Genomic DNA, 19,968 nt, shown 5'->3' with positions numbered 1-19,968 from the left:
GCTTCTCTGTAAACATGACACAGAGAGGTCCACCTGATCTGTTTTTGTATTCATAGTTAATTTCATCTTCATTCTTTTTTTTTATTGCTGGCTCATATGTCTCACTGTGTGAAGCCAAGGTTCACTTAGCTATTTGTTAGTACTCTGACAGACACTTGGATTGGCCTTGGGTTTTCACTATTACAGACAGAGGTACGATGAATATTCATGGGCAGATTTATTTTGTGTATCTATGAACATAGGTTTTCATTTCTCTGGGATTAATTTTCCAAAGTAAATGATCACTAGGTTACACAGAAAGGACTGATTTGCTTTTGCAAGAAATTGCCAATATCCCAAAATACACCTTATATTTTTACTACCCATGAGGAGGGACCTAATTTTCTTTTTGCTGTTTTTTTTTTCTTTTTTTTTTTTTAAACAGGATCTCATGTAGCTCAAATTGATCTCTAGCTCTCTAGGTAACCAAGGATGGACTTGAATTTTGGATCTTTTCACCTCTGCTTCCCAAGCGCTAGGACCTCAGGTGTGCACCACCACAATTTGGCATCCTTGGCAGTGCCAAAGCTTTTTAGATTGGTAAATGAACATCAAAATACTGTAAGAAGTCACACAAAGGTCACACACAGCCTGAGCTATTTGGTGTCTTTCTAGTCTTTAGAGTATTGAGAAGGGCTGGCAATATTGATTATAAATCTCCCCAGGTCCTTCAGCCAGTAGCCATGCATCAGTTAGCAATAGCGGCATGGGACAGAAACCCCAACTATAGTCATTGGAACCACATGTGGGCTGTTTTCATCAAAGAACAAGAAGTCCCGACATCAGTGGATGCAGAGGTTCAAAGATGATGACGGCCACCAGTCCAGGAATCATGGCCACGTTCCTTCAGGAAGAATGGAGAAATGGCATTGTGTATATACGGAATGAAAAAAATATTTTCTCAGGCACACACAGTCGTCTGGCTTTATTACCGTGTTTCCCAGAACACCGATTGGGGTCTTGCTATGGTTTGGATTATGATATAAAGGTATCCTTCAAAGGCTCACATGTTGGAGGTTTGGTCCCCAGAGTGGCATGCTGAGGTGGAAGAATCTCTACAAAGGGGGAGGGGGGTCCCAGTGGGAGGTCATTAGGCCACTGGGAAATGCTGCCCTGGGGAGGGGTGTCTGTAGTTATATGGGACCCTGGTTAGTTCCTCAAGAGCAGTTGGTGTCATACAGAAGGACTAGGCCTTGCCTCTGAATTGCTCTGCCTTCCTGCCTTACCACACGGTCTCTCTCTTTCATTCTGTCCCACCACGAAATCACTCACTGTAGTAGTTACTATTTCCCATTGCTGAAAAAAAAAAAAAAATCAGTGACAAATGCAACTCAAGGAAGGGAGCGGTTAATTTGGGCCACAGTTTGAGTGGATACAGCGCGCCATGGCTGAGGAGGCACAGTAGTAGGGGCATGAGGCAGCTGGCTGTATTGCGTCGACGTCGACGGGCAGGAAGCAGAGAGAGATACATGCTGGTGCTTCTCTGCCGTTTTCTTTCCTCTTCTTTCATTCAGCTCAGGACCACAGCGGATGGGGATGCAGCTGCCCACGTTCAGAGCGCTCCGCCCTCCTCAGTTCAGTCTCTCTTGCATTGCCCTCACAGGTACACCCAGAGGCGTCTCCTAGGTGACACCCAGAGGTGTCTCCCGGGTGATTCCAGATCCAGTCAAGACGACAGTGAAGGTGAAACATCATTTTCACCGTGTGGTGACGGAGCCAGGAGGCCCCCCCTGGAGGGAAGCAGTTGCTGGTGTCATGCTCTTGCACCTCCAAAGGGTGAGTTAAGTTAACTTTTTAAAATAAACTACCTCACCTGAAGTGTTTCATTACAGCCACAGAAAACAGAGTAATATAGACCCTTATGGTTGGAAGATTGTAGAGAGAAGAGCTTAGAATTCTGGTTGGGCCAGAAACAAATTTGTTACTATAATAAAAAAAAAAACCAATACAAAAATGGCGTGTGAAAGAAGTAAGTTATTTTTCTTTCAGGGCTTAGAACAGATATGTTACCTCTCTACATTAAACAGTCAGTGACCCTTTATGTATGCAATGGCTCTGCCACATTCACCACGTATCTCCAGTCCCCGGGTCTCATACGGTGAGTGGAGCTGTTCTGTGATTTGGACATAGTTTCAGCTTGTCCCCAAAGGCTCATGTGTGAGACGCAAGACATTCCCCCAATGTGTCGACATAAATGATGTAGGAAGCCGTGAGTGTGGTACTGGGGCTCGAACCCAGTGCTGCATACGAGTTAGGCAAGTACTGTATCAGTGACAACATCCTCATCTCTTGAACCATGGTCCCAGGTTAGAGTTAGTCCATGGAGAAGTCTTTGCTCATTGGGAGCACTAACTACCCTTAGGCTCTAAGGCTTAGAGGGAATTGATGAACTGTGGTAGGACAATGGATAGGTCTTGAAGTAAGGCGATAAGGTAATCCTACCCATGATGTCTGGTTCCCCATTCCTCGCTTTTACACAGGTTACTGTCCTGTGGCACCATCTGTCACCAGTGTCTCACCAGAGCTGATCAGAAGCCAGTGTCATACTTCTGAAGCTACTCAGCCTCAGGGGTTTTATTATGGTGGCAGAAAACAGACTAATAGCAACTCTCACGATCATATTCACCACTAGCTGCCTTGGGTGTTTTTCTATAGTCACAGAAAAATAGATCAATGCAATCTCTCCCTATCATATTTACTCCCAGATAGCAGGAAGTGGGGAAGTAAAATAAAACTCCTTTACTCTCATTGTTGCGGGCCGCAGGAATATATCATAAGAACTCAGCTGGTTATGGCAAAGTCACTACCTGGAGGGATCATGGAATTCCTCCAGAGGAAGCCAAATCCCAAGGAGTTTTTGGTGTTACTTGGCTTGTTATATATCAGCTGTATTCTGTTATGAAAATCATGTGTGCCTTCATAGCTTTCCCAATTGACTTTCCCCTAAGAAGGACTAACAGTGTAGACTGAGCACTCTCTGGACATACACATTCCAGGTAATTTGGAGAACAGCCTCAGGGAAAGGCTTTCTCTGGAATCAGATATCTCCCTTGGCCACTTTCAAGGACTACAGGAAACACCACCCAGGTGGGCGCCCATTGTTAGTCTCAGGTGGACTAACAATGATAACAACCCACAGGCGAGTCTCCTGACTTAAGGTAAATTCCACAAGGGGACACCGCCTAGGTCAGGTAGACATTAAGTAATAGCTTTACACAATTTAGCTCAGACCCCTCCTTTCTTACAGCCTTACTAACTTTATAGACTTCTAACTACTTACCTAACCACTTCTAGGAATTTTTAGATAACCTTCTGTGCTAACAGCTATGCTCAGCCAGAACTCCCAGTTCAAGTCTCCCTGTAATTATTCTTATCACCCCTCCATTTGACCCTGGAAGCCTGGCTTTGCACTGCTAAGGAAATACTGCTTGTAAGTGTATATATATCAGAACTCCCAGGGCAAGAGGGGAAGAGAAGAGAGAAGAGAATGGAAGAACGAGATGGGTAAGAACTTGAAAGGAACAAGCTGAGATGGGGAAGAACTAGATTGAAGAGCTAAAAGAGAGGACTAGAGGAACGAGATAGAAGATGAGGAAGAGCCAGATGGGGAAGAACAAGATGAGGAAGAGCCAGATGAGAGAGAAGGAGACAGGAGAGGAGCTGATAGGGGAAAGAACTAGATAGAAGGGACAGAACTAGATGAAGGAATTAAGATAGAACATAGAGGGGACAGTAGATAAATATAGAGAGAAATCAGGCAAGAAAGGAGCTAGACATGAGAACAGAACTGAAGCTGTGTATAAAGGATGTTATGTCAGAGGAATTAAAGCGAATGGATCAAAGAACTCTGAGTGCGTAGACTGATTTACCGACCCTAAAGATTCTCTGCTGGTTGATAGAGCCTTCTGCGGACCCTGGGAGGGGACTATCGAGGGGCTGGACCCCCCATAGTCCTCGATACCTGGCGCCACGAACAGACTTAACTGTTTAGGTACTCAGGGGACTGATAGAAGTAGGTACTGAAGCATATCCAGGGGTAGAGGTATCGCTTCACAGAGAGCTGCCCAGTTAGAGGTTCAACTCTCCGGGAGGTACGATTTTGGAGACCTCCGAAGTATCAGCTATAACCAGTCCTCACCAAAGGTGCTGCAGACCGGGAGGAACCCCAGGCCTCTTTGTGGTGAGTAGTTGAATATCTCCCTTCCCTATTAAGAATCCTTCTTGCAGACGGGCGGTGGTGGCGCATGCCTTTAATCCCAGCACTCTGGAGGCAGAGCCACAGGATCTGTGAAGATCTCTGTGAGTTCGAGGCTAGCCTGGTCTACAGAGTGCGATCCAGGAAAGGCACAAAGCTACACAGAGAAACCCTGTCTCGAAAAAAAAAAAAAAAAAAAAAAAAATCCTTCTTGCACCATGAGTCAGAACGAGTCAAAAGAGAATCAGTTTTTGATAGAAATTACAGGACACAGGCTTACGACGAAAGGCATTTCAGTCAGCTCTAGTCTGTTTACAGGCTTAGATAAGGAAGCAAAGACTATCTTAATTCCATAAAGCCCCCTAAAAAATGTATGGAAAGATTTAGGAGACCCCTAAAAGCTGCCAACCTTATTAAATTAATTTACCATCACACTATGATAAGCGTCAGAGATTTTAACCCCTCCCTTTTAAGGAGAAACCTGCCATTACTTCATTCAGGGTCTTACAAGGAGGTAACACAATATTCTCACACTACCAGACCTCCTGAGAGCATAAACCAGAGCTAATGAAGTTCACTATGTTCTCCATAGTAGTAGCAGCGTCCTGCTACAAACAGCCTTTCTTGCTAAAATTAATTGAAATCCAAAGGCGAACTTGAGCTGTAAACTTCTAATTGTTAACTAGAAGCTTGATCCAGCAGCCTTCATTTAAATAACTGTGCAAGCCTCACAGCCAGTGCCGATTTAAAAACCAATGGCAACTCCCAGCTCTCCTAAAAAAGTGTCTCTTTCTCTCTCTTTCCTTTTTCTGGGTTGACTATTAAGTTCTTGGTAATTTACAAAAATCTTGGCCAAGTACAAGAACTTCAGTTAACCCATTTCAAAACAGGTCCTGGTTAGGGGACGCCCTACTACGACCTGTATGGATTCATCAGACCCCTGAAGACGTTTGGGGGTCGGAATCCTAAACATCTGCCTTCTTCTCTCTGAACCTAACTATCTGCTATCTGCATCTCAGCTCACTTGGGCTCCACCCTTCTCCTCACCTTGCCATTCCTGGTGGCGTGGCTATCTGGCTTGATACAGACTGGACAAACAGGCTGCAGCTGCTAAAAAAAAAAAAAAAAAAAAAAAAAGAAAGAAAGAAAGAAAAAATTCCTCCTCCTTTGTTTTAGCCTGTAAATTTACTGTGCTTATCTCATTTCATGATACACCTTAAAGGATTTATTAAATTGTTGCTCTCCTCATATACTATATTTTTGAATAAGAGTTCCTGTTTCTATATTAAAAAAAAAAAAAAAAAAATTTTCAGTACAAACTTAATATTTTTAAGGCTAAACTGACAAGTATAAAACCAAAGTTCTAAGCTTATAAGGGCAACTAACTTATAAATTGTTAAGAATAAGTTTACTTTAATTAAAGATAATTAAGAAATAAAACTTATTGATTGATTGGCCGACCTAAACTGTAAACTGTTAAGGATAAGTTGTACTTAAGCTATAAGCTATTAGAGATAATTTTCAGGATACAAATTAAAACTTGATCATCATAAATGATCAAATCCTCTAATGTATACAAAATTATACTTATATACATACTATGTATGCTAAATTTCATATAATCAATTCATTACTTAGCCCCCTAGCATTTAAAATGTTTACGCTTTGGACAAAACTGCCATACCCCTCATTGCCAGGGTTTTGTCCAAACTATGCTTTGAGATAATTTAGATTATATTTCCATTTACCAGATTTAAAGACAATTTGCCTTACTATCCAATTTCAAGTAAAAGATAGCTCACCTAACAGATTTCAAAATGACCCTTTACCATTCCTTTATTAAAAGAAATTCACTTTACATTGGCTATTTCTAATAATCAATCACTTATTTCTCCTGACAAGTTTAATACATAGATGCTTTTGGATATAAAGTTTTTATAGGGATATAAAGGTTTAGATATAGAGAATGTTTAGGAAAGTTAAAAAAATAACATGATATATGAATTGCCAGTTATTAGGATAGATCATTGTAACACATAAACATCTAGATATGTTATTAATGATACACGAATCTCAGTAATAACCTAGAGATACTGAGGATGTATGCCTAAGTTAGATCTGTGGATAAAGTTTTTATTGAGGTCTGAGATATATAAGCTTTATGAATGGACTTTTATGTCTTAATATAAGAGTCTGGACCTCCCCAGAAGGGACACTGGGGCTAAATATAGGCTGTAACTCCTCTGCTGTACAAGGTATAAAAATTGTCCCAGTAAAGGTTGATCCTGACTTTACTAAAGAAATTAAGATTATTGTACAACCCTCTACAAAAACAATTCAGATTCATGCAGGGCAGAGCCTAAGGGAGCTACTGGTGTGAATTCCAATGATATGGCCTTCTGGATTCAGGATTCCAAACCAACTAAATACTTAAAATACAGGGGAAAAATATTGGCTTGCTAGACATAAGCACGGTTGTTTCTTATATTTCAGGAAAAGATTTACCAAGTACTTAAGATGACTATTACTCCTTTGTCTCTTATATGGGTCTTAAACTTAAAGAAACGTGAGTAAACAAGCTCAAGGCATAATTGGGCCCTTTATTCCAGAAATCATACATGACAGACATAGCCTAAGGTATCAAAATTTATCCTAGGGGCCACTGTCCACTGTTGACTCTGTTACTTGTAAATCTGATGCTCCTATCTGGGTTAAGCAGTGACCTTTAAATGCTGAGAGAATTGTAATTGCTACCTGTCTGGTGGAGGAAAAACTTAAATATTGGGCATATAAAGCCCCCCACCAGCCTTTAAATCACCCCAATATCTTTTTATTTAGGAATATCAGGATTATAGACTGTTACAAGAAATGTACAAGATTGCTTCTTTACCATGCCTCCTCACCCTAAAGATTGTCAGCATTTCAAATACTTTGTTTGCCTACTCACCCTGCCATGATGGAGGCCAAGGCCGACATACAGAGCAGGAAATGTGAGTTCTGTTTATCCAGGACTCATTCTTTGAACAGAGTTCCTCATTTTATCCATACAGATTAACTTTCAGAACTGTCAGTTATAGCTTCTTCATGGTCCCCCAATCTAATAATTGTGTGTGTGTGTATGTGTGTATGTGTGTGTGTGTGTGTATGTATCTTACAATAATTTTATTCCACAGTTGATGCCAAATTATGAAACTCATGAGTCTATAGAATGGCAAATAACTCCACAGGATATACTGGCACCTTTTCTTATTTCTGTCCAACAATTACAAATTCTTTCCCTATGGAAGCTCACCATGAGGCTTACTTATGATTTTTGGTTATGAAATAAGAAGTAATACACCATTTATTTTTACTGCTTTTCAATTTTAGGAATGCCTAGAACTCATATATAGACAATAGCCTTACTTATACTTCAAGAACTCTTAAGAATTGGCGCTTAGATTTTTCATATGTCCCACTACAGGCATTCCTTATTACTCCCAGGCCAAGCCACAAAGTTACACCTAAGCCTCTGTGATCTTCTCATGGGTATTTGAAAAAGTCCTGATGTTTTCATACTGTCAGGAAGAGGATATGCTTACATGTCTTCACAGGACATTGACCTGCCTTTATGAATCCTGGATCGCCTGGTCACGCCATATACTAGGCCACTGCAGGACAAAGGCGCTCTAAAGCTGCCAAACTGAATACAGACTGTTATTTACATCTAGATTCTTAAATATTGAGTGTTAAATATAAATAAATTGATACAATTCCAGATCCTTTTGATGAACTGTTCATCAATGATATAAAACTCATAGAAATATGATTAAAAATAATAATTCTCTTCTAAATGTATTTTATTAACTTTTGTCAAAAGATAATGAGACTTGAGAGATATATAAATGACACATTTCAGATATCATTCTCTGGCTATCCTGATTCTGTTGAGACTCCAAGGATTCATATTTTTGTCTGACAACATTTACCACTGTTATATAGCTAACATGTCTAAGCTTTTGTCCATTAAGGTTCTCACAAGCTTCAGGAAATCAAAATTTGCCAACGCTCACAAACCAAGAAGGACTGGGAGGAATGCAACCTAACTACAGTTCTTATCTCCCACTTACAAAATTTCTTTTTCTCCTCTGGGTAGGGGAGGGGCCTTGCCTCTCCTTGGCCTGGTATCCCCTTCTCTTATCTGCTAACCAGGCATTTAATATCCCACAGGTACACCTAAGAGAAAAAGTTTCCTCTTTAAAACTCCTCATCTTTAAAACTCTTCGACTGCATGTTCTACCATTAATACACATATTTGTTCCCAGCAGAAATTCTAACCATTTAAAGAGTTACAGGTTGTCGTTCTCTGGACCATGGACATGCTGTCTAGCTGCAGGTCTGCACTCCACCCTCCAGCCCACACCGATGTGCTGTCCAGGCCAGCCCTGCGTCACGCCCTCCAGCCCACGAGACAGAAAATTCTGCTACACTGCCTGTCTCACAGAGCCTGAAACAGCCTGCGCTTCCTGGGTTTCCACTGCATCCCAGGCCTCAAGACCCCCAGCTTCGCCCCCATATCCGCAGGAAGTAACCATGAGAGATTTCTACAGCCCCCTTTGTCACGTACCCCTCTTTGTGAACTGAACTTTCCAGCCCAGGGGCTGGACTGCCCTTAAAAATGCTCTATTGTTAATTGTATAAGTTTTGCCCATGATCCTGAATTGTATGTATGTAAGTCTTGCTATGTATACCCTGACACAGGTTATTACTGTTCTCTCATAGCTAATAGTTTAATATTGCATTGATTACAAATTTAAATTAGGTAAGCCTCAGCTGCAGCCTTGGTCCCACAGGTGTTCAGGACTAGCTCAGGTAACTCTTTAACTATGCCTCATTAAATTACAGTTAACCAAATTAATACCACTAACCAAAGATTAATAGATAGAGTTAATGTTCCAAACTAACCATTTCTTTTTGATAAGTCACAATCATAGTATTCAGACACTTTTTGACCATATCATGCCATACTAGCTAAGGATAGATTTTTATTTTATTCCTCTGCTCCCTTTTTGAGACAGAGCTATTCTAACTATATACAGCTGTGCCAATTAGATGGTTAAACTAATCCTCAGCCTGCCATCTATATAGACTATTGGTTATAAATATATATATCATAGGTACAATATTGATTAAATATCAATGTTAATCATTACTTATCATTTTTCAGAAATCTCCAAACTTAAGTTTATCTACATATTCAATGTCCTACAAAAATTTTTTTAACTAAATGAAAAAAGGGGAGCTGTTGCGGGCCGCAGGAATATATCATAAGAACTCAGCTGGTTATGGCAAAGTCACTACCTGGAGGGATCATGGAATTCCTCCAGAGGAAGCCAAATCCCAAGGAGTTTTTGGTGTTACTTGGCTTGTTATATATCAGCTGTATTCTGTTATGAAAATCATGTGTGCCTTCATAGCTTTCCCAATTGACTTTCCCCTAAGAAGGACTAACAGTGTAGACTGAGCACTCTCTGGACATACACATTCCAGGTAATTTGGAGAACAGCCTCAGGGAAAGGCTTTCTCTGGAATCAGATATCTCCCTTGGCCACTTTCAAGGACTACAGGAAACACCACCCAGGTGGGCGCCCATTGTTAGTCTCAGGTGGACTAACAATGATAACAACCCACAGGCGAGTCTCCTGACTTAAGGTAAATTCCACAAGGGGACACCGCCTAGGTCAGGTAGACATTAAGTAATAGCTTTACACAATTTAGCTCAGACCCCTCCTTTCTTACAGCCTTACTAACTTTATAGACTTCTAACTACTTACCTAACCACTTCTAGGAATTTTTAGATAACCTTCTGTGCTAACAGCTATGCTCAGCCAGAACTCCCAGTTCAAGTCTCCCTGTAATTATTCTTATCACCCCTCCATTTGACCCTGGAAGCCTGGCTTTGCACTGCTAAGGAAATACTGCTTGTAAGTGTATATATATCAGAACTCCCAGGGCAAGAGGGGAAGAGAAGAGAGAAGAGAATGGAAGAACGAGATGGGTAAGAACTTGAAAGGAACAAGCTGAGATGGGGAAGAACTAGATTGAAGAGCTAAAAGAGAGGACTAGAGGAACGAGATAGAAGATGAGGAAGAGCCAGATGGGGAAGAACAAGATGAGGAAGAGCCAGATGAGAGAGAAGGAGACAGGAGAGGAGCTGATAGGGGAAAGAACTAGATAGAAGGGACAGAACTAGATGAAGGAATTAAGATAGAACATAGAGGGGACAGTAGATAAATATAGAGAGAAATCAGGCAAGAAAGGAGCTAGACATGAGAACAGAACTGAAGCTGTGTATAAAGGATGTTATGTCAGAGGAATTAAAGCGAATGGATCAAAGAACTCTGAGTGCGTAGACTGATTTACCGACCCTAAAGATTCTCTGCTGGTTGATAGAGCCTTCTGCGGACCCTGGGAGGGGACTATCGAGGGGCTGGACCCCCCATAGTCCTCGATATCTCATGGATATGATTAGGAGATTATTGCCATAGTTTTCATTTAAATTTTATTAACCTAACCTTGGCAGCATTGTTCCAGTTTGTTGTAGAATATTATTTTAAGGTGCATTACTTTTGTTCATGTTGCATTTGTTTAACTTTGTGAAGCTGTGTTACTGTGCCTGTCTAAAATGCCTGGTGATCTAACAAAGAACTGAACAGCCAATAGCAAGGCAGGAGAAGACATAGGTGTGGCTGGCAGGCAGAGAGAATAAATAGAAGGAGAAACCTGGGAGGCGAAAAGAAGTAGCCAGAGAAGGAGGAGGACTCCAGGGGCCAGCCACCCAGCTACACAGCAAGCCATGAAGTAAGAGTTAAGATTTACAGAAGTAAGAGAATGAGCAAAGCCCAAAGGCAAAAGGTAGGTGGGATAATTTAAGAAAAGCTAGCAAGAAACAAGCCAAGCTAAGGCCAGGCACTTATAATTAATAATTAAGCCTCCATGTGTGATTTATTTGGGAGCTGGGTGGCGGGCCCCCTAAAAGAGCAAAAGCAACCAACAATACCAGTTAGCTGCAAGGGAGGCTGGGAACCATGGTCAGTCTTCTAGAAAGCCATCCTATTGATCGGAGCTTCTCTTACCAGACAAGGTTACAGATTTGGGATGTAACTAGCAGAACTTAGCACAATGTCTTCTAGATTGAGCCAGAACAGAATGCTACAATTCAGGGCAGTGGTTCTCAGCCAGAAACAACTTCATTCACTGGGGGACATTTGACAATGTCAGGCTGATGTTGGCTGCCACACCAGGATCATGTATGTGCACAGCTGGCAGCCAGCAGGAAGATGCTGGTACACATTCTACTCTGTTCAGTAGTTTACTCTCTATAAAGACCTTGTGTTGCCCAAACCGTCTACAGTACAGAAGCTGAGAAACCCTGATTCAGGGTCTGTTCCTATCAAGTCTCAACTCACCATGCGTGAATAGCAAGTGCCTCTTAGCTTTCATTTCATTCCTTCTTAGAAACATATGCTTGTAGGTAAGATGTAGGTAACATGCCTGAACTCCCAGCAACGTAGAATTGGAACTGTGTGGCACTGAGGCACAATGGTCATTTTCTGTGGGTCATTCTGCCACAGAAACTCAATGTGAAGCCACATGTATACAGTTCTTCAGTCTCCATCACCAACTCCATTCAGTTCTAAAAAGAGAGATTTTTCTTCCCTTAGATTTTCAAGCTATTTAATAATATATAATTTCCCACTAACTTACAGGGAAGGAAGAAATTTATTCAATTAAAGACAAGAGCAATTTTGTATAATTAATCATGGTCTTCTTCAGAAGGAATAAAAATAATTTGCTTTTAGTAAGAAGGAACCCATAATTACTCAGTGAGGAGGAAAACCCATTCATTCATACATCATGTTTACTCTGAATGGCGTAGTGCATTGCAGCTCTCGCTGTGAGATTCGGGCACGGGGAAGGGACACCTGGGTGCTAAATCTTGTCAGTTCTGGTTCTGATAATCTGCTCTAATGATAGATTAAAAATGCAGTTTGGCATTTCAGGATATAAATCTCTAATAATGAACCCAGAGAAGGCACCAGACCCCCCAGAGAGATGTCTAACACGAGATGGTGACACTTCTTTAAAACAAACAAACAAACAAACAAAAAAACCCTCAGGATTAGTGATGTCACTTGTCACCTATTCAGCCAGAAGAAGCAGAAAATGGCCCATTTGCTACAGTGACCACTCCGAAACTGTGTTCTATAAATCTGTGTAATCCATCTCTGGACGTTCTCCCTTGGGATGAAGATATACAGTGTGTCAGCCATGCATCATGGAAACCTTTCTTATTTAATGTTGTTATTTAGACACCAGGCATTTTTCTTAGAGACAGAGACCAGCATATTGTCCTTCATCGCCTATTTTCCTGGACCAGAGCACGTTCCTTCTAGGGTTTTCATAGAACTTTATTTGGTGTGTGTGTGTGTGTGTGTGTGTGTGTGTGTGTGTGTGTGTGTGTGCTGAATGTGTGGTTTGTGTGTATGCAGTATGTGTGTGTGTGTGTGTGTGGTGTATGGTTTGTGTGTATGCAGTATGTGTGTGTGGGGTGGGTGAGTGGGTGGTGTGTGGTTTGTGTGTATGCAGTATGTGTGTGTGTGTGTGTGTGTGTGTGTGTGTGTGTGGTGTATGGTTTGTGTATATGCAGTATGTGTGTGTGGGGTGGGTGAGTGGGTGGTGTGTGGTTTGTGTATATGCAGTATGTATGTGTGTATGTGTGGTGTGGTTCGTGTGTATGCAGTATGTGTGTGTGTGTATGTGTGTGTGTATGTGTAGGTGGGTGGGTGGTGGGTGGTTTGTGTGTATGCAGTATGTGTGTGCGTGTGTATAGCTGGAGGGCTTCTCTCCAGGTTCCCCAAGCCCCGCAGTCCCACAATCCACTTATAAAATAATCACTCAGACGCTTATATCACTTATAAACTGTATGGCCGTGGCAGGCTTTTTGCTAACTGTTCTTTTATCTTAAATTAACCCATTTTTATAAATCTATACCTTGCCACGTGGCTGGTGGCTTACCGGCGTCTTTACAGGTTGCCTCTCCTGGCCGTGGCTGCAGTGTCTCCCCCTCAGCCTTCCGCTTCCCAGAATTCTCCTCTCTCCTTGTCCCACCTACTTCCTGCCTCGTCACTGGCCACCAGTGTTTTATTTATATAGAACAATATCCACAGCACTTGCCCTTTTTTCTTTTTTTTTTTTAAAAAAGGAAGGTTTTAACTTTAACATGGTAAAATTATATATAACAAAACAATTACCGAGCAAGAATTATAGTTACAATATTAAAGAAGATGTCCTATCTATCTTATATTTGTGAGTTTAAGGTTTTATGTCTAACTTATCTTTTATCATAACTGAGGAAATTACAACTATCTAGTTTTCAACCACATCAAAGACCTGAGAAGGAACATAATGGTACCTGAGAAATGGTAGATGGATGCAAGCAACTTTCGGGAATCTTGCAAAAGTAGACCAAGACAGCTGGCAGCCTTGACAGTCACCTAATGTTTCTCAGCATTGTTGGTGCATTCAAATTGGCTACAGGCCTAGAGTATCTGACAGACCGTTTTTAGAAGCAGGAATTCTGAGAGACCATCTTACCCTGTCTTGGCAGAGTACAGTGGTTGCTTTCCTTGTGTCCCGCTTGTCCAGAAAGGAGAGCATTGCATTTGTACTGTCAGCCATCAAGGCAAGGGCAGTTCTTTGCCCAGTAGGCCATTTTGTGCCAAAAGACAAACTTCCAAATGGAAATGTCTTAGAAGCCCAACATTCTCTCGGGATCAATTGGTGCAGCCAGGAGCAATTGTGTCTCACGTCAACAGAATTCTAAGTTATTTAAATGCCATATTCTCTAGGTCTATGAAGTGTTTGAAGATTACCTATCTATCTGAAATATATCTATGTATATCTAGAAGACTTAACTAACATGGCTACAAATATGATTATCATAGATGACTAATTATTAATCTATTTTTAATTATCCATTACAATTTTAAATGAGTTACATAAACATAATACCTCAAACAAGAATAGAAATATATATATATATATATATATATGTATACAGTATAACAAAATTAACTTTAAGTTTGTATCAATAAACTAAAATTTATACCAATGTAAAACATTTTAAACAAGTTGTTCTTTAAAAGTAGGTTCATTAATCTACCCTTTTATCTTATCATGTCCATATCCTTCTATATATCCATATCATATCCCCTTTTCCTTTTTAGAAAGAGATCACATTTAAAATCAACCTGTTTTAAATAAAAATATTGGTTTTTCTCTGTCCCACACCAGAGGGCTCTTCTGATTTGGGACACAAGAATCTCTTAACCATTTTTTTTTTTAAAGCAATATGTCTGGGTTTAGAGGGGGAGTGAGCCAATTCCACCTCTAAAGCCAGCTTGGTATATTTGGGAATTTGGGCGTAGCATCTCTTACTACTTCCTGCTGGAGGGGGGCGCTGTATCTTATGGGGAAGCAAAGAAAATTTTAAGCCTATGGGGTAGTCCTTGAGGCTGTATTGTGTGAACCAGTTGCCTTGAAACCGCTCTGGATGTTGGATCATCTGGGCCATGGTGTCATCGGAGACCTTTCAGGGGGTCTTGGCTGGTGAAACCTGATGTATCTTAATCTGGAACAAATCCACAGTCTCTGGCTTTCTGTGGAAACAAAAGCAAAACCTCTTTTCCAAAGTAACATATCCTTAAATCTAAATTTTGAAGTCAAGTTACCTTTAAAATATACATATTGGTTTAATTCAACATCTTTTTTGATCAAATGTTTTTTTGCAGTTAAAAATCCCAAAGACAACACAATCCAGATTGTCTGTGTAATATTCATCTTTACGTGGCTTTTTACATTAATTTTTTTGTCTCTTTCAACCCTACGTATATTTTACACACATTGTAAACGATGTTATCTGAATCAGTCTTTTTGTGAGCCTATTGCTTTAAACTGCATCCTTCTAAGCCTGAAACAGCGCTGTGGCTGCTGGCTCCGCCCACTTCAGCTTCCCAACATGGCAGTGGTACGTTTTCCGCCAGCTCTGGGAGTCATCAAGTCTCAGAAATAGTGGGTCTAAGCTTTTATCAAAGCAGGGTGTAGCCCAGAAACCTTTTTTTAAAAAATACTAGTAAAGACTAAATCTACTACACAGCATAATGTGCCTCTGGCAGACACCTTATTCCCGCCATACTGCCGGTCAAACGCACACGCCAGGAACCCGCCAGTGTTCAAACCTGTGTTTTGCGGCGTCTAGCTGCTCATATGAGACAAGAAGCTGGAACCTGGTTTGGGCTCTGTTTAGAATTGGTTATTAAATATTCTCAGGTTTAAGGTGGAAACTCAAGCCGTTGGGCGCCATTTGTAGCTGGAGGGCTTCTCTCCAGGTTCCCCAAGCCCCGCAGTCCCACAATCCACTTATAAAATAATCACTCAGACGCTTATATCACTTATAAACTGTATGGCCATGGCAGGCTTTTTGCTAACTGTTCTTTTATCTTAAATTAACCCATTTTTATAAATCTATACCTTGCCACGTGGCTGGTGGCTTACCGGCGTCTTTACAGGTTGCCTCTCCTGGCCGTGGCTGCAGTGTCTCCCCCTCAGCCTTCCGCTTCCCAGAATTCTCCTCTCTCCTTGTCCCACCTACTTCCTGCCTCGTCACTGGCCACCAGTGTTTTATTTATATAGAACAATATCCACAGCACGTGTGTGTTTGTGTACACATGTAGGTAGGTGTGCTGGTATCACTGTGTAGCATGTGGAGGTCAGAAGGTAATTTGTGGAGTGGGTTCTCTCCTACCATGGGGGTCCCAGCAATCAGGTACTCTGGCTTGAGAGCAAGCACCACAGTGGGCCGTCTTGTCAGCCTAATGGTCTCTGCTCTTAAAACTCCATTTCATGGGGCTGGAGAGATGGCTCAGAGGTTAAGAGTACTGGCTATTCTTCCCGAGGTCCTGAGTTCAATTCCCAGCATCTACAAGGTGGCTCACAGTCATCTATAACTGTAGTCTCAAGAGCTCCAATGCCCTCTTTCTGGTGTGTAAATGTACATGTACACGAAGCATCTATATACATAAGATATATGAATAAATAAATCTTGAAAACAAAACTCCATTTCACAGTAAATCACACATGCTCTTCTCATTTCAATTTTTTGATCTACCATTGTGTTCTTCATGACTGGTCTTTCCAAATTGTAAAGTGTCTCCAGGAAATTTTTCATTTTTTAAAAAATTTTCAGGCTCGCCTCAAATTGGTTGTGTAGCCTAGGATTATCTAGGGAGGCGGTCTCCCAGCTGGGCTACATCCTCAGCCCATCACATCTCTTTCTTTTTTTTAGCCCATCACATCTTATACTTTATTTTTTTTATATGATACTTGGTCCAGCTTACTACATAAATAATACATGTTCATTGATTTGTGTGTTTTTAGCTTTATTTAATAAGATGGCTGTGAACCACGCTCTTGGAGTCAGATTTACAAGCACTGTGAGACAACATACAGTTATATCGTTCTATTGTGGCATAAAACAAAATTTAACACAAATAGAGAACAGAGTACCTCGATTTTATGAAATGGTGAGATATGATTCATTAAGATAATAGGGATCATATCCGTCAGTAAGTACATAATAACATTTAACAGAGTCCAAGTGGAGTGTTAAGTTTATTGACATTCCTATTCATTGCGGAAGAAGCATAGCCTTGGTACCAGGGCACGGCCTGGGTGCCTTGGCCAATCTTACCACCTGCCAACGTGCGTGAGCAAGCTACTTTACCCCCGGTGAGCCTTACTCACCCTGTCTGTCAATAGGGATTCCGATACCTCTTTCCAAGGCCATTGTCGGTCTCACTTTCAATGGGCTATCGTGTCAAGTACACAGCACACAGCTGAATCAGAGTCCTTGGGTGATAAACAATAGAAACCAACCCTACCAGATGAATGGGAGAACAGCAGCACATTTGTTAGAATGATCAGGCGCTCTTTCAGAATCCAGGAAGCGGCCAAACAGCCGCATTTCAGAACTGGGGACTCCGGCGTCACGGTGGAAGGAAGTCCCAACCGTGCTCTGGGCACAGTCACCTCTGTGGATGACCAGACATGTTTTCACCTATTCTTGACTTTCCGGAAGATTTACATTCCCAGAGGAAAGAGGTTTCTTGTTCTGGATTAGGTGACCTGGTTTTTAAGGGCTGGGAGATTGTGTTAAGTCTTTGGCAGCCTTACCAGATCTGCAGAAAGATGGGGACAATGTCAGGCAAAGCAGAGCTCTCCTCCAATGGCACTTAGTTCTTAGGAAATGTCATTCCTTGTGGTTCACCCATCTGAACCCTGTTTTATATCCTGCCGTGTGTATTGCCTGTATATATTGTATATAGTTATTGTGCTTATTGTATATAGTTTTTCTTATATTAGTTATAACTTTTTTATTTTTATTAGAAAAAAGGGGAAACGTGGTGATATTTTATTTGTGCTGAAATGTGATATTTTATTTGTATGTGAATAAATAAAGTTTGCCTGGAGATCAGAGGTCATAGACAGCCATAAATAGAAGTCAGGCGATGGTAGCCCACGCCCTTAATCCAATCACATGGCAGGCAGCTTCTCTGTGTGGTCAAGGACACAGCCAAGCGTGGTGACACACACCTTTAATCCCAGTACCAACCATAGAGACCTGGAGGTCTGTACAGATAGGCAGTGACGAGGAAATGATGTGTCTGGGCTTAGAGCCAATGAGAAGGCAGAACAGCAAGGCAATAAAGGTGCAGGTTAGACAGGAAGAGGCTCCCTTGGGAAGCTATGGGGATTGTGGGACTGTGGGGCTTGGTGGAGCCTGGAGAGAAGCCCTCCAGCAACAGTGGTGAGCTAAGGTTAGTTGGCGGCTATTGCTCTGATCTCTACGGCTTGCAACCCTGTATTTGACTCTCTGCTTCTGATTTCATAAGACTGCTTAGAAATTCGTCTACAAGTCGGTGTAACATTATGCATTCTAGCCAATTTAATACTTTTAAACTTTAAGAATCTTGTCTCTCTCTCTCTCTGAGTGTCCTGTGCCTCATCTTAGGTATTTTGCCTGTGTACGTGTCTAGAGTATGTATGCATTCCTACATGTATACATGCTTGTGTAGATGTGTGTGTGTATGTGTGTGTATGTGTGTGTGTGTCCGCGGGCGCACATATGCAGAGGGCCGAAGATAGCTCCATGTGCCATCTTCAGGAGCTGTCCACTACGGTTTTCTTTGAGATAGTGTCTCTCATTGTCCTGGGTCCCACCAAATGGACTAGGCCAGCTAACGAGCGAACACAGACTCTGCTGCCTCTGGCGCCCCAGTGCTCACATTATAAAAACTCACCACCACCACCACCACCACACCTCTCTCTTTTCTTGTAACCCCGGCTTCTGGGGAGCACACTGAGGTCCTGGTGCTTGCAAGGCAAGCTCAATGTTGACTGCACTCGACCACCAGCCATCGTCCAAGATGCAATAGCAGTGTTATCACCAGGCCTGGGGCCTTCTTTGTACTCTCTGCTCAGAATCAGCTTGCCTGACTTCTAAACGGACACGACTGATCTCCCTCCTTGTCCATGACTTTACCTCCGTGTCTGCCTCCTAAAATTATCCAGGAAATGACCGACCCATCAAGACATCCTTTCTCTCCACGCAACCAACTTTCCAGCCTCCCAGCTTGCTTTCTCAACTATTTCCTCTGAGCATCTTGCCTCTTCTTGTCTGTTACGGTCTGAATTGGAAACGGTCCCACGTAAGGTCACATGTTTGAACACGAGGTCTCCATCGGGTGGTGCTGTTGGGGGAAGACTGTGAAACCTTGAGGAGGCAGACACTTGCTGGAGGAAGTGTGTCACTGGGGGGAGGGGGGGCTTAGGTTTTACCGCCCAGTCCCACTTCCTGTTCTCTCTCTGCTTCCTGACAGTCAATGACTGTGACTGTCCGCCTCATGGAAAGTTCCCCTGGAATATTCTGTAGGTCAGAATTTCCCTCCTTAAGTTGCTCTGGTCGGGTATTTTGTTTCAACAATGTGTAAGGTAACTAAGACATTGTCTCTCCCTGCTTTATTTATTGTCTTCCAAACAGAGTCTAAACTCCATGGTAACATCGTTCAAGGCGCTTCTTCAGCATCCACTTCCACATTGGACTATAAGCAGCATGCGAGGAACATCTGACATTCATCCTGATTTGCCCAGGCCTGAACAAAGTGATGGAATACCGGTACTGACACTCTTCTGATCCCGCATCTGCGGACAGGGGCTCTCAGTGAGCGATCCCCAACTATCCCATTGCTGTCCCTGAGAAGTAGAGGAAATGGAGACCTTCCCCTGTGCTCATGAAATAAGTAATGCAGTACGTTTTTCCACAGTTTTGTCTTCTCTCCAGTTAAGCTCTTTGACCTGGGTCCTCATAAACTAATTGATCTTCCATTTTAGCAAAGAAGTGCTAATCCAATATTAGTAATAAAAATTTTTTTTTGAAAATAGCTAAGCACATACAATTTGAGACGTAGGTTTCCTCTCTGCATGTGTGTGGACCCGTGTCTGTAATATATTTTTACTGTAGGGTTTCTATGTCGCACAGACTTGTCCCACACATATGGCTTGAAGCCACAGTCCCAGCTCTGCCTCCCAAGAAGCTGCCATGCCCAGATTGCGATGTATTTTGAATGTTACGTATA

The 19,968-nt window shown here is 41.9% G+C and overlaps 1 long non-coding RNA gene across 1 annotated transcript; it reads left to right on the top strand.

Annotated features, from left to right (window-relative positions):
• The first annotated feature begins 1,577 nt into the window (after window positions 1–1,577).
• On the top strand, window positions 1,578–19,757 carry LOC121823446 (uncharacterized). Its single transcript, XR_006064924.2, has 2 exons — window positions 1,578–1,815; window positions 19,374–19,757. It is a non-coding gene; the product is annotated as an uncharacterized LOC121823446 (long non-coding RNA).
• The last annotated feature ends 211 nt before the right edge of the window (window positions 19,758–19,968 follow it).

Source organism: Peromyscus maniculatus, chromosome 17 (assembly GCF_049852395.1).
Source record: "Peromyscus maniculatus bairdii isolate BWxNUB_F1_BW_parent chromosome 17, HU_Pman_BW_mat_3.1, whole genome shotgun sequence".
NCBI classification, from domain to species: domain Eukaryota; kingdom Metazoa; phylum Chordata; class Mammalia; order Rodentia; family Cricetidae; genus Peromyscus; species Peromyscus maniculatus.
Note: the sequence above shows the minus strand (reverse complement) of the source record. Positions and strands in the feature narration are given on the sequence as shown.